General features: G+C 45.1%; 1 protein-coding gene across 3 annotated transcripts in view; it reads right to left on the bottom strand.

Moving 5' to 3' along the window:
* The window catches only part of SPDYC (speedy/RINGO cell cycle regulator family member C), a 50,202-nt gene that overhangs the window by 35,230 nt on the left and 1,093 nt on the right, over positions 1-13,879 (bottom strand). For all 3 annotated transcript variants that reach the window (XM_059883095.1, XM_059883094.1, XM_059883096.1), the window contains exon 2: positions 3,603-3,693. The gene's annotated coding sequence lies outside the window, so the exon portion shown is untranslated. The remainder of the gene's footprint in view (positions 1-3,602; positions 3,694-13,879) is intronic.

The following is a 13,879-nucleotide window of genomic DNA, read 5'->3' as shown; positions in this document are numbered from 1 at the left end:
GAACCCAGAGTGCCTTTTGCGATTGGGTCTCTGAAGTCTCTGCGGAAACCCTGCAGGGTCCTCCCACAGACCTGGATAAACCCTAAAGTCCTGTAGAGGCTGTCGACAGGGCCCTGTGCATCCGGCTCCACCCACCTCCTCAGGCTCCTTTTCAGCCATTCTAGGCTTCTCTCCCCAAGCTCCAGGCATGCTAGGATTCTCTTTGCTTCCTAAAATACAGACTTTCAGGCCAGAGGTCTTTCCACCGATCCTTATTCCTTTCTCCCTTCCTACCCTCTACTTCATTTTATTCTATTCATTACAAGCCAATCACTGAGTACGGCTTACATTCAAGGCGAGGAGAATTAGGGTCCACCTCTTGAAATGAGAGGTATCATGAATGCATGGACATGTCCCCAAACTGCCACACCCAGGAGGTTCCATCCCTGGCTGAACACTTTCACCAACTCAGTACCTATGCGGGGGTAGAAATCAACTCAGATAACCAGAAGGTTGTTTCCCTTTGAAATCAGGGCCAGAAGGCCATAAAATTCTTTGGACACGTATGCTTCCTGGTACTCCTGCTGCAGCTCAATACAAAGTTCCTGTTCCCTCTTTCTGAGACAATTAATCCCAGCTTCTCCCCACTCACTTCTCTTTTCGTGCTCCTGTATCTACCTGAATCCACATCTACACCCACCTCCAGCTCAGACAGAACCGTCTCTCCACTTTTCAAACACTCAGGATCCTCCTCATCTGCTCCACCTTCTCTACCTTTTTTAATTTTTACAAATATTTTTTTGTTTGGGATCTAAACTAATGTGAGATCTTTAGTTGCGGCATTTGAACGCTTGGGTTTCCCAGGTGGTGCTGGTGGTAATGAACACGCTGCTGCTGCAGGAGACATAAGATGTGCTGGTTTGATCCCAGGGTGGGGAAGAGCCCTTGGAAAGGACCGTGGCTACCCACTCCAGTATTCTTGCCTGGAGAATCCCATGGACAGAGGAGCCTGGCAAGCTATAGTCCATAAGATCGTAAAGAGTTGGACGTGACTGAAGCGACAACACACACACACACACACACACACACACACACGCTAACTCTTAGTTGCTGCTTGTGGGATTTAGCTCCCTGACTAGGGAGCAAACCCAGGGCCCCTGTGTTGGGAGCTCAAAGTCTTAGCCACTGAACCACCAAGGGAGTCCCTCCTCTCCCCTCCTCTATGGATTTCTCAAAGTCCTCACTTCCCTATGTGTTTCCTTGTTTGTCATCTTTTATTGACTGCATGCTCCAGGAGGGCAGAGATTTTTATCTCTTTTGTCCACAGATTCATTCTCTACACTTAGAACAGGGGCTGGCTAATGGTGACGACTCAGTATATACTTGTTGGATGAATAGAAACCCATGGGAGGAGGGAAACTCCATCTGTTCTAACGGGAAGAAGACAAGAGCAAGGGAGAAGCAGGAGGAAAGGTGTGTGCCTTAGGTTTCTTACCCTGGGCAAGAAGGCTCATGAGGGCGGAAGGTGTCTTTTTGCTCACAACTGAGTTCCCAGCACCCAGTCCTACTCTGACACGGAACAGGTTCCACACAAGTGTGTTGATGGGCTGGGTGCCAGCTGACTGCCCAAGCCACACCTTTCTTTGTCTGTGGCAGACTTGGGCAATAGGTGCTGTCCCTGGGCCTGTCCTCTGTGTCCCTTTCACTGAACTCCTGGTGGCCCAAGCTGAGTCCTGATGTGGCCTCAGACCTGGCTGCCTGCCTGCAGCGGGCAGAGACTTGGACTTCCGGCCCTGCTCTGCCCTCCTAGGACACCCAGGTGGTCTAACCCAGTGGTGGCTGTCCCCTGGCTTTGCCCAGAGACTGTTGGGAAGGACACAGCCCCCCGACCCTGCTTGGATTGGAGGTGGATTCATCACAGAACCTGAGGGAGTTGGGGCCAGACAGTGGGACCTGGTGGCTTATAGGAGGGCTGTGGTGTTTCAGGGAGTCAGACAGTCCCACCTCAGCCACTCTCCAGGCTGACTTAGGGTAAGTTCCTTGCCATCTCTGAGCCGCTGCTTTTTCATCAGTGAAACAAGTTGTCACAGGATTGAGAAGATGGACATGTTGCAAAGTACAGAGGGTGAGAGTGGGGCTGTGGGGCCACACTGCCTGCTTCACTTATTTATAGAAATTCTCCTTTTTAAATTTATTTATCTTTAGCCGTGCTGGGTCTTCGTCGCGGTGCGCAGGCCCTTCTCGTCATGCCCGGGCTCTCTAGTTGCAGCGCTCGGGCTTCTCCTTGCGGTGACTTCTCTTTGCAGAGCACGGCCTCTAGGGTTCACAGGCTTCTTAGTTGTGCTGCACAGGCTTAGGTGCCCCTCGGCACGTGGGATCTTAGTTCCCTGACCGGGGATCAAACCTGTGTCCCCTGCATTGGCAGGTGGATTCTTAACCACTGGACTACCAGTGAGGTCCCCACACTGCCTGCTTTAAATCCTGACTTTGTCTTCCCTTATTAGCTGTGCAAACCTTGGGCAAATCACTTAACTTTTCTGTGCCTCAGTTTCTTCATCTATAAAATAGGCATGAGAATAGGACCTGACTCACAGGACTGTTTTGAGGGTTAAACATGTGTCTGGTAGACAGTCTGAGCTCAACATGCAATGGGCTGTGTAACTATCCTTGGAATTTACAGCACATGCACAGTACTATTTTTTTTTTTTTTTTATTCTGAGCCCTGCCCTGATGGAGGTCACAGACATTGGAGCGATTACAACATAGGGTTGTACAAGACTGTGTTCCCATTGGGTCAAGGCCACCGGTGCCAAGACAAAGGAGAGACTCACTCAGATTCTTAGCTGATGCTAGAAAGTGTTTCTGGGTATGTGAGAAGGGTTTTCTGAGCAAATAGGAGACAGAGAGCATCTTACAGAAAGAGGAGCCAAAGAGGAGACAGCTAGTCTGAGGAACAAGCATATTTCAGGGAATGGGACAAGTTAGTCGGCCATAATACAAAGTGGATCATGTGGAAAGGGGGAGGCAGGCTGGATATAGATTGTGCAGGAATCCAAATGCCCAATTGGGAAGGTCTTCAGCAGAGCAGCCAGTAGAAGTGGAAGTGGGTGGAGCCGACTGGCTCACTCAGCGTCTATTGCCACCTCCTCCCAGCTGCCTTCCTGGACTGCAAAGGCTGGAACAGTAAAAACCACGTGTTCCAGGCACTCCTCGCACAGTTGCAATCATTTGAGACTTACATTTGGAGCTGAGTGAAAAGGTGGCTCTCAGGCATCACTTCGGCCACTGTGGTTCTGGCAGGTACGGTGTGGCTCTGGAACCCCTGCACCGCAGAGGCTTCCACGTCTCCAGTGCAGTTATCATCTCACTCGAACAGCTGTGAGCGCACTGCCTGTAATACGCTGCCCCAATTAGACCTAGCAGGCATCCTGCATTTATAAAAATCCCAACAAAGACTGTTGCCTCATCCTCCACAAAGCTGTTACTCTTGGGATCCCTGATTCTGCCACAACCTACCACCCCCAGGTTACCGGGCCCAAGACAGTTCACTTATCCCTCCATCACCCATTCTTCTATCCATCTATCCAACCATCCATTTGTGCATTCACTCCTTCAATACTCACTGAGCTCTTATTTTTGTACTGGGCCCTGGAGCTGGGTCTGGGAACAGGGAGACAAACCAGACATGCTGCCGACTACCTGGGTTGCCAATGACTGTGGAAACAAAACAAAACGAAACACCTGAAACTTACAGGTTTGCAACAAGAACAATAGTTTATTTCCTTACCATTTTGCAATTTGGTCAAGGCCTTGCATGAGCCTCACACGTGGTGCAGTTCTGAGGGGTCATTCTAGGAAATCGGGAGAGGCTGGGAGTACCTGGGAGTGTTCCATCAAGAAAGTGGACAGGACAGGACTTCCCTGATGGTGCAGTGGCACGATTCCAGGCTTCCAGTGCATTCTATCATGGCTGTGTGCTGAGTCACTTCAGTCGAGTCCAGTTCTTTGCGACTCTATGGACCATAGCCCGCCAGACTCCTCTGTCCGTGGGATTCTCCAGGCAAGTATACTGGAGTGGGTTGCCACACCCTCCTCCAAGGGATCTTCCTGGCCCTGGGACAGAACCTGTGCTTCTTACATCTCCTGCATTGACAGGTGGGTTCTTTACCAGTAGTGTTGCCTGGGGAGCCCAGCATCCCCTGCATGGATATATAATGTAACGACTTCCTGTTGACGGATGTGTGGGTTGTTTCTCAATTTTCTCTATTACAAACCCTACTTTAATGATGTCTGTGTGAGGCTAGGTTCCTAGAACTGGAATTCCTGGGTCATTGGCATCTGACTTTTCTGATTCATTGAAATGTTCAAAATCATTTTATAAATTATTATACAAGTACTAATAAACAGGGTAAAACACAGTAATCTCCCCTCACAACACCCCACCCCCATTCTCTTTTCTCTAGAGATGTCCATTGTTTAACATGTACCCTTCTTTAATAGATGCATATAATACATATGTATATAAATATATACACATAGCTTATTTGTGTTTACGTAAATGAGATCATGTTTATGTTTTTCTAAAAGTTACTGTTTTAAAACAATCATTTCTTAACTTATTTTGGGCTGTGCTGGGTCTTCATTGCTACACATGGTTTTCTCTAGCTGTGGCGAACGGGGGCTACTCTCCGGCTGAGGTGTGCCAGCTTCTCACTGAGCTGGCCTCTCTTATTGCAGAGCATGGGCTCTAAGGCTCAAGGGCTCCCACAGGTGTGGCCCCTGGGCTCAGGAGTTGCGGCTCCCAGGCTCTATCTAGTGCCCAGGCTCAGTAGTTGTGGCATAGGGTCGTAGTTCCTGCATTGGCAGGCAGATCCTTTACCACTGAGCCACCAGAGAAGCCCTAAAGGTTACTTTTTTAACTTCATAGAATGTCTTAGAAATTTTTCTGTACCAGGATACACAGATTTGCCTCATTCTTGTTACTTAAATATTTCAGGTTACAAAAAGAGAGAAATGTAGGCACACACACATACCCCCCGACCCAGCGCAGGAACAGAAACACCATACACACAGCTGAGTATCTCTGTAGGACCATGTTGTTCTTATGTTGCCCCACTTCCGTCCTAAATTTGGTGCAGTTCTTTATACTTTCACTAGTAAGTAAATCTCTATCCATAAACAAAATGTAAGAAAGGGTGTCATATTCTGTGTGTTCTTCTGTAACTCGTTATTTTGATCAACACTTTTTAGAGATTTCTCCATGTTGAATTTGTTGTTCTGCTGCTAAGTCATGTCCAGCTCTTTGTGACCCCATGGACTGCAGCACACCAGGCTCCTCTGTCCTCCACTGTCTCCCAGAGTTGCTCAGATTCGTGCCCATTGAGTTGGTGATGGTATCTAACCATCTCATCCTCTGCCAACCCCTTCTCCTTTTGCCTTCAATCTTTCCCAGCATCAGGGTCTTTTCCAATGAGTCAGCTCTTCCCATTAGGTGGCCAAAGATTCGGAGCTTCAGCTTCAGGATCAGTGCTTCCAATAGACATCCAGGATTGATCTCCTTTAGAATTGACTGGTTTGATCTTTTTGCAGTCCAAGGGACTCTCAAAAGTCTTCTCCAGCACCACAATTCAAAAGAATCAATTCTTCAGTGCTCAGCCTTCTGTACAGACCAGCTCTCAGATCCAGACACGACTACTGGAAAAACTATAGCTTTGACTGTACAGACCTTTGTCTGCAAAGTGATGTCTCTGTTTTTCAAAATGCTGTCTAGGTTTGTCTTAGCTTTCCTTCCAAGGAGCAAGCATCTTTTCATTTCATGGCTGCGGTCACCATCTGCAGTGATTTTGGAGCAGAGTCCAAGAAGATAAAATCTTTCACTGCTTCCACTTTTTCCCCTTCTATTTGCCATGAAGTGGTGGGACTGAATGCCATGATCTTAATTTTCTGATCGTTGAGTTTTAAGCCAGCTTTTTTCACTCTCCTCTTTAACCCTCATCAAGAGGCTCTTTAGTTCCTCTTCGCTTTCTGCCATTAGAGTGGTATCTTCTGCATATCTGAAGTTGTTGACATTGCTCAATCTTGATTCCAGCTTGTGATTCATGCAGCCCAGCATTTCAAATGTTGTACTCTGCACAGAAGTTAAATAAGCAGGATGACAATATACAGCCTTGTCATATTCCTTTCCCAATTTTAAACAGTTGTTCCACGTAAGGTTCTAACTGTTGATTCCTAACCCACATACAGGTTTCTCAGGAGACAGGTAAGGAGGTCTGGGACTTCCATCTCTTTAAAATTTTTCCACAGTTTGTTGTGAACACAGTCAAAGGCTTTAGTCAATGAAGCAGAAATAGACGTTTCTCTGGAACTCCCTTGCTTTCTCCATGATCCAATGAATGTTGGCAACTTGATCTCTGTTTCCTCTGCCTCTTTGAAACCCAGCTTGTACATCTGGAAGTTCTCAGTTCATGTACTTCTGAAGCCTAGCTTGAGGATTTTGAGCCCCTCGCTAGCATGTGAAGTGAGAACAGTTGTAAGGGAGTATTCTTTGGCACCGCTCTTCTTTGGGATTGGAATGAAAATTGACCTTTTCCAGTCCTGTGGTCACTGCTGAGTTTTTCCTCTGTTCATTTTCAGTATACAAAATTCCATCACATGATTAAATTACAACTCACTTATGCATTCTCTTCTAAGAATGCCTACTTGGATGTCTCCTCTACTTATGAAGAGCCACAGTGAACGTTCTCTGTATGTGTCCTTTCTGTACACATGGGAGACTTTCTCCCATGTGAGTGAAATTGCTATGTTGAAGGGCAGATGTGTGTTTAAATCTACCAGATATTGCCAAACCACTCTGCTTTACCTTCTTCCACCAGAGTTACTTTGCTTTACGTTCTTTTTGGCCATGCGTCTCGGCATATGGGATTTTGGTTCCCACCAGGATGGAACTTGTGCCCCCAGTGGTGGAAATGTGGGGTCTTAAACACTGGATCTCTAGGGACAGAGATGTTAAGACTTTTACTTTTTGTCAACACTATGAATAAAAAATTATATCTCATTTTTATTTGCACATTCATTTCCCTAATGATTGGTGAGGTTGAGTACCTTTTCAAGTTTTGTGGATTAACTGGTTTTATTACACAGTCCAGGAATCAATACAGCATTTCATCTAACAATTAGAAAAGCACTCCAACCATTTTTCTTTCGGGTTTTCTTGTTGATTTGGAAGAGTGCTCTTCATATTCTGGACACGAATCCTTAGTCTTCTCCCAATCTGTCATGTATTGTTCCCTTTACTTATGGAATCTTTTAATTTTTTTAAATGGCATAACTTTATTGAGGCTTATCTGACATATGTCATCTGCCCACTTCAAGTGCACAATTCAACAGATTTTTAGTAAATTTATCAAGTTGTACAACCATCATCATAAATCAGTTTCAGGACATTTCCATCACCTCAGTATGATTCTTCACGTCAACTGTTAACCCTATTTATGGAATCTTTAGTGCATAGAAATTTTATGTTTGAATGAAGTCAAATTTATCCATATTAGTTTTCCTTTATAGTTTGTGCTTTTTGGCTCTTTTTGAAGAAATCCTTGACTACCTCATATTTCCCCATATTTTCTTCTGAAAGTTTAAAATTTTTGCTTTTTAACGTTTAAGTGAATCAATTTTCCTAGAACTGATTTTTGTATACAGTGTGAAATAGAAATCCAGTTATTTCCCACATGGATTAATCAGTTGTGTCTGGAGGAGAAATGGAGACAGTTAATACTGAGTCATCTTAGAAATATTTATTGGTCTATTCATGTTCTGTATTCTGTGTTGGGTCAATTTTACACACCTTTTCTTTTCTAGGAAATTATTCCTTTCACCTGAGTTTTCAAATGTATTGCCATAAAATTACACCTACTATATTCTTATTATTTTTAAATCTTTGCTGTGTTTATTCATTATATTGTTTATTTTTACCTTCACTTTATGTTCTTAATCAGCCTTGCCAGAGTTTTGCCTATTAGCTTATTCAAAGAGCCAGCTTTGTACTTTATTAATCTTCTCCCTTTTATTGACATCATAGAAGTATTGAGTGTTCTGCTTCACAGATATGGTATATCTCTCCATTTATTTAGATATTTAATTTCTCTTGGCAATATTTTGCACTTTTCAGTGTACAAGTCTTGCATATTTTTACACCTCCTGATCTGGGAAGTTCATCTTTCAGTGTCATATCTTTTTGCCTTTTCACACTGTTCATGGGGTTCTCAAGGCAAGAATACTGAAGTGGTTTGCCATTCCCTTCTCCAGTGGACCACATTTTTGTCAGAACTCTCCACCATGACCCATCCATCTTGAGTGGCCCTACACGGCATGGCTCATAGTTTCACTGAGTTAGACAAGGCTGTGGTCCATGTGATCGGTTTGATTAGTTTTCTGTGATTGTGGTTTTCTGTCTGTCCTCTGATGGATGATAAGAGGCTTATGGAAGTTCCTGATGGGAGAGACTGACTGTGGGGGAACTGGGTCTTGTTCTGATCGGGGGACCATGCTCAGTAAATCTTTAATCCAATTTTCTGTTGATGGGTGGGGCTGTGCTCCCTCCCTATCATTTGATGTCACCACCCTAATGGCAGAAAGTGAAGAGGAACTAAAGAGCCTCTTGATGAAGGTGAAAGAGGAGAGTGGAAAAGCTGGCTTAAAACTCAACATTCAGAAAACTAAGATCATGGCATCTGGTCCCATTACTTCATGGCAAATCAATGGGGAAACAATGGAAACAGTGACAGACTTTATTTTCTTGGGCTCCAAAATCACTGCAGATGGAGACTGCAGCCATGGAATTAAAAGACGCTTACTCCTTGGAAGAAAAGCTATGACCAACCAAGACAGTGTATTAAAAAGCAGAGACATTACTTTGCTGACAAAGGTCCGTCTAGTCAGAGCTATGGTTTTTCCAGTAGTCATGTATGGATGTGAGAGTTGGACCATAAAGAAAGCTGAGTGCCGAAGAATTCATGCTTTTGAACTGTGGTGTTGGAGAGTCCCTTGGACTGCAAGGAGATCCAACCAGTCCATCCTAAAGGAAATCAGTCCTGAACATTCATTAGAAGGACTGATGCTGAAGCTGAAACTCCAATATTTTGGCCACCTGATGCAAAGAACTGACTCATTGGAAAAGATCCTGATGCTGGGAAAGATTAAAGACAGGAGGAGAAAGGGACGATAGAGGATGAGATATTTGGATGGCATCACCGATTCGATAGACATGAGTTTGAGCAGGCTCCAGGAGTTGGTGATGGACAGGGATGGTGATGAGCTGCAGCCTGGCATGCTGCAGTCCATGGGGTTGCAAAGAATCAGACACAACTGAGACTGAACTGAGCTGAAGTAGTATTTTTAAGTTTTTAATTTTCAATTGTTTACTACTAATATTTAGAAATGTAGTTTCTCTTGGATCCTGACCTTCCATCCTACACCTGCTGAACTCACTTAGTTCTAGTGGCTTTCCTGCGGCTTCCTTGGTAATGATTTAGTCACTCAGTCATATCCAACTCTGTGCCTTCATGGACTATATAGCGCACCAAGTTCCTCTGAGATTTCCCAAGCAAAATTAGTGGGGTGGATTGCCATTTCCTTCTCCAGGGGATCTTCCTGATCCAGGGACTGAACCTGGGTCTCCTGCATTGCAGGTGGATTCTTTACCAACTGAGCCACCAGGGAAGCACTTAGTAGTATTATTTAGACAATAAAAACAGTTTTATTTCTTCTTTTACAATCTGTAATTTTTCCCCTTTCCTTAGTCTCCTGGCCAGGACCTCCAGCACAATGTTGAGTAGAAGTGGGAAAAACAGACATCCTTGCCTTGCTCATCTTCAGTTCAGTTCAGTTCAGTTGCTCAGTCGTGTCCGACTCTTTGAGACCCCACGAATCACAGCACTCCAGGCCTCCCTGTCCATCACCAACTCCCAGAGTTCACTCAAACTCATGTCCATTGAGTCAGTGATGCCATCCAGCCATTTCATCCTCTGTCATCCCCTTCTCCTCCTGCCCCTAATCCCTCCCAGCATCAGGGTCTTTTCCAATGAGTCAACTCTTTGCATCAGGTGGCCAAACTATTGGAGTTTCAGCTTCAGCATCAGTCCTTCCAATGAACACCCAGGACTGATCTCCTTTAGGATGGACTGGTTGGATCTCTTTGCAGTCCAAGGGACTCTCAAGAGTCTTCTGCAACACCACAGTTCAAAAGCATCAATTCTTCGGCGCTCAGCTTTCTTTATGGTCCAACTCTCACATCCATACATGACCACTGGAAAAACCATGGCCTTGACTAGATGGACCTTTGTTGGCAAAATAATATCTCTGCTTTTCAATATGTTATCTAGGGTGGTCATAACTTTTCTTCCAAGGAGTAAGCATCTTTTAATTTCATGGCTGTAATCACCATCTGCAGTGATTTTGGAGCCAAAAATATAAAGTCTGACACTGTTTCCACTGTTTCCCCATCTATTTCCCATGAAGTGATGGGACCAGATGCCATGATCTTCGTTTTCTGAATGTTGAGCTTTAAACCAACTTTTTCACTTTCCTCTTTCACTTTCATCAAGAGGCTTTTTAGTTCCTCTTCACTTTCTGCCATAAGGGTGGTGTCATCTGCATATCTGAGGTTATTGATATTTCTCTCGGCAATCTTGATTCCAGCTTGTGCTTCTTCCAGTCCAGTGTTTCTCATGATGTACTCTGCATATAAGTTAAATAAGCAGGGTGACAATATACAGCCTTGATGTATTCCTTTTCCTATTTGGAACCAGTCTGTTGTTCTATGTCCAGTTCTAACTGTTGTTTCCTGACCTGCATATAGGTTTCTCAAGAGGCAGGTCAGGTAGTCTGGTATTCCCATCTCTTTCAGAATTTTCCACAGTTTATTGTGATCCACACAGTCAAAGGCTTTGGCATAGTCAATAAAGCAGAAATAGATGCTTTTCTGGAACTCTCTTGCTTTTTCCATGATCCAGCGGATGTTGGCAATTTGATCTCTGGTTCCTCTGACTTTTCTAAAACCAGCGTGAACATCTGGAAGTTCACGGTTCATGTACAGCTGAGGCCTGGCTTGGAGAATTTTGAGCATTACTTTACTAGCGTGTGAGATGAGTGCAATTGTGCGGTAGTTTGAGCATTCTTTGGCATTGCCTATCTTTGGGATTGGAATGAAAACTGACCTTTTCCAGTCCTGTGGCCACTGCTGAGTTTTCCAGATTTGTTGGCATATAGAGTGCAACACTTTCACAGCATCATCTTTCAGGATTTGAAAGAGCTCAACTGGAATTCCATCACCTCCACTAGCTTTGTTTGTAGTGATGCTTTCTAAGGCCCACTTGACTTCACATTCCAGGGTGTCTGGCTCTAGGTGAGTGATCACACCATAGTTATTATCTGGGTCATGAAGCTCTTTTTTGTACAGGTCTTCTGTGTATTCTTGCCACCTCTTCTTAATATCTTCTGCTTCTGTTAGGTCCATACCATTTCTGTCCTTTATTGAGCCCATTTTCCAAGGATTTCTCTTGATTGAAATTTAATTCTATTGTGGTCATAGAAATACTTTATATGACTTGAATTCTTTTAAATGTATTGAGTCTTGTCTACTATCCCACAATAAATCCATCTCCCTAGAGCAGAAAGTGGCACCCCACTCCAGTATCCTTGCCTGGAAAATCCCATGGACAGAGGAGCCTGGCAGGCTACAGTCCATAGGGACAAAGACTAACACGAACGAGCAACTTAGCATACACACGCTATCAGTCTAGGTAAATGTTCTGTTTTCATTTAAGAAAAACATGTATGCTTTAACAGAACATATAAAGTGTTTTGTAAATGTTAATCAGGACAAGTTATTGATATTATTGCTCAAGTCTACTATGTCCTTGCTGATTTTCTGCCTACTTATTGTTCTGTCAATGAATGAGAAACGATTATTAAACCCTTTGACCATTATTATGGATTTGCCTATTTCTCTCAGCAGTTCAACCAGGGAAGTCTCATCAGTCGTGATACTGTTTGCTTGGAAATCTACTTCTGTTTAGTGTGGGACAAAAAGACTCAGGCCTCCACCCTTAAGCTCAGCGCCTCTAAAAATGAGAGTCAAGTTCATTGCCAATGTCAGCCCAGGGTGCTGAATGCCATTATACCGGAAGCACAAGACATCATGGGAACACACAGAAGGGGACCCCATCCAACTCAAGGAGTTAAGCAATGTTTACTGTGTTGGTAACTGAGGAGAAAGACATTCCTTGGAGAAGGAAAGGACTTTGTGGACAACATTTAAATGAAAGAAAGAGGAAGAGGGCAGATACATAACTGGGGGGAACACAGAGGCATGTGGGGTCACAGAAGCTCAAGGAGAAGACTTATAAGAATCAGAGAAATGGGGATGTCCCTGGCGGTCCAGTGATTAAGACTGGACACTTCTACTGCAGGGTGCACGGATCCCATCCCTGGAGGATCAAAGATCCCTCATGCTAAGCGGTGTAGAAGGAAGGAAGGAGAGCGCGGTTGAGTCACGACAGAACTGAAAGCTGCCCATTGGATACAGTCATTAGAAAGTCATAGATGGTCTTATAGGGGAGCCAGCTCAGTGACAGGCTACAAGTTAAACTGGTCAGGCAAACTCAGGTTAACAAGTGGTGATAAAGGTGACTGAGGCTAACAGTACGGGAATTGAGTTTGACAGACCCGGTGTCCATCCCAGGACTTGCTAAATCTCTATACCTCAATTTTCAACATATAAAATGAGAATGTGTAAAATAAGAACACATAAAATGGAATGCAGGAGACATAGGAGACGCGGTTAGAACCCTGGGTCGGGAAGATCCCCTGGAAAAGGGCTTGGCAACCCACTCCAGTATTCTTGCCTGGAGAATCCCCTGGATAGAGGAGCCTGGCGGGCTACAGCCCATAGGTCGCAAAGAGTCGGACACATCTGAAGCAACTGAGCACACGGTACAAAACGAGACTAGCACCACTAGCTTATCAACTTTAGTGGTTGATGATTAAACGCGATGACGGCGGAATACGCAACGCACGGTGGGCGCATTAACTCTATTCTGTCAATGAGCAGACGAGGTTGGGTGATGACAGCCAAGATCTGGCGAGCTGTGGCTCCGGCGGCCCGACAGAACGATCTAAGAACAGCAACGCAGTAGGCTTGGGGAGGGGTGAAGGCACGCTACGGTGAAGTCACTCCCTTTGCAAAGAACACTCCCATCGCAAGGTGAACCGGAATGAAAGGTCTATCTTCTACTCAGTCCCAGGTACACCTCCCTTTCGCGGCGCAGCAAACGTTCCCCTGGGGCAGACTCAGAACACCCGCCCAAGGACTGCGCCCTCTCTACTCGCTACCCTTCTGGGTTTGGAGCTAGCCCTAGGCAACGCTACCTTCCGCCCCTAGCAACGGCTCAACTGCTTTCCTCTTCCTATAGGCCAGCAGTTTTCGTTTCTTTTTCTGATTGGTCCGCGTAACTCTATTTTGAGCAATCAGTAGCAGCCACGGGGATCTAACACACTCCCACCCAATCTGGGGGTGATCTAGGAGGGAACACGTTTTTCTTTCCTGCATCCAGTTCTCTGAGAAAGCGCCTAACTTATCAAACTGTTATAAGTCCCCTTGGAATGAGTCTCTAAGACATTCTGTTTATTTCTCTTAGGCCCGTAATGTCTTTCCCTTGCCTACGCAGCCCCTCCGAATGGTACGGCCCGCACGACTTCCCTCCCGCCCTCCTCGCCCGCTGGCAGCTTTGAGAGCCCGAGTCCTCGTCTAAGTTAAGTCCACTCAGCGGCGGAGACGCTACCATCTGTGCTTAGTAAATGGGGAGACTCTAATCTTCTCCGGGTGCCCCTCTGCCGCTCAGAC

This window comes from Bos taurus, chromosome 29, assembly GCF_002263795.3.
Source record: "Bos taurus isolate L1 Dominette 01449 registration number 42190680 breed Hereford chromosome 29, ARS-UCD2.0, whole genome shotgun sequence".
NCBI lineage: Eukaryota > Metazoa > Chordata > Mammalia > Artiodactyla > Bovidae > Bos > Bos taurus.
The sequence above is the reverse complement of the archived record's forward strand: the minus strand, read 5'-3'. Positions and strand labels throughout refer to the sequence as shown.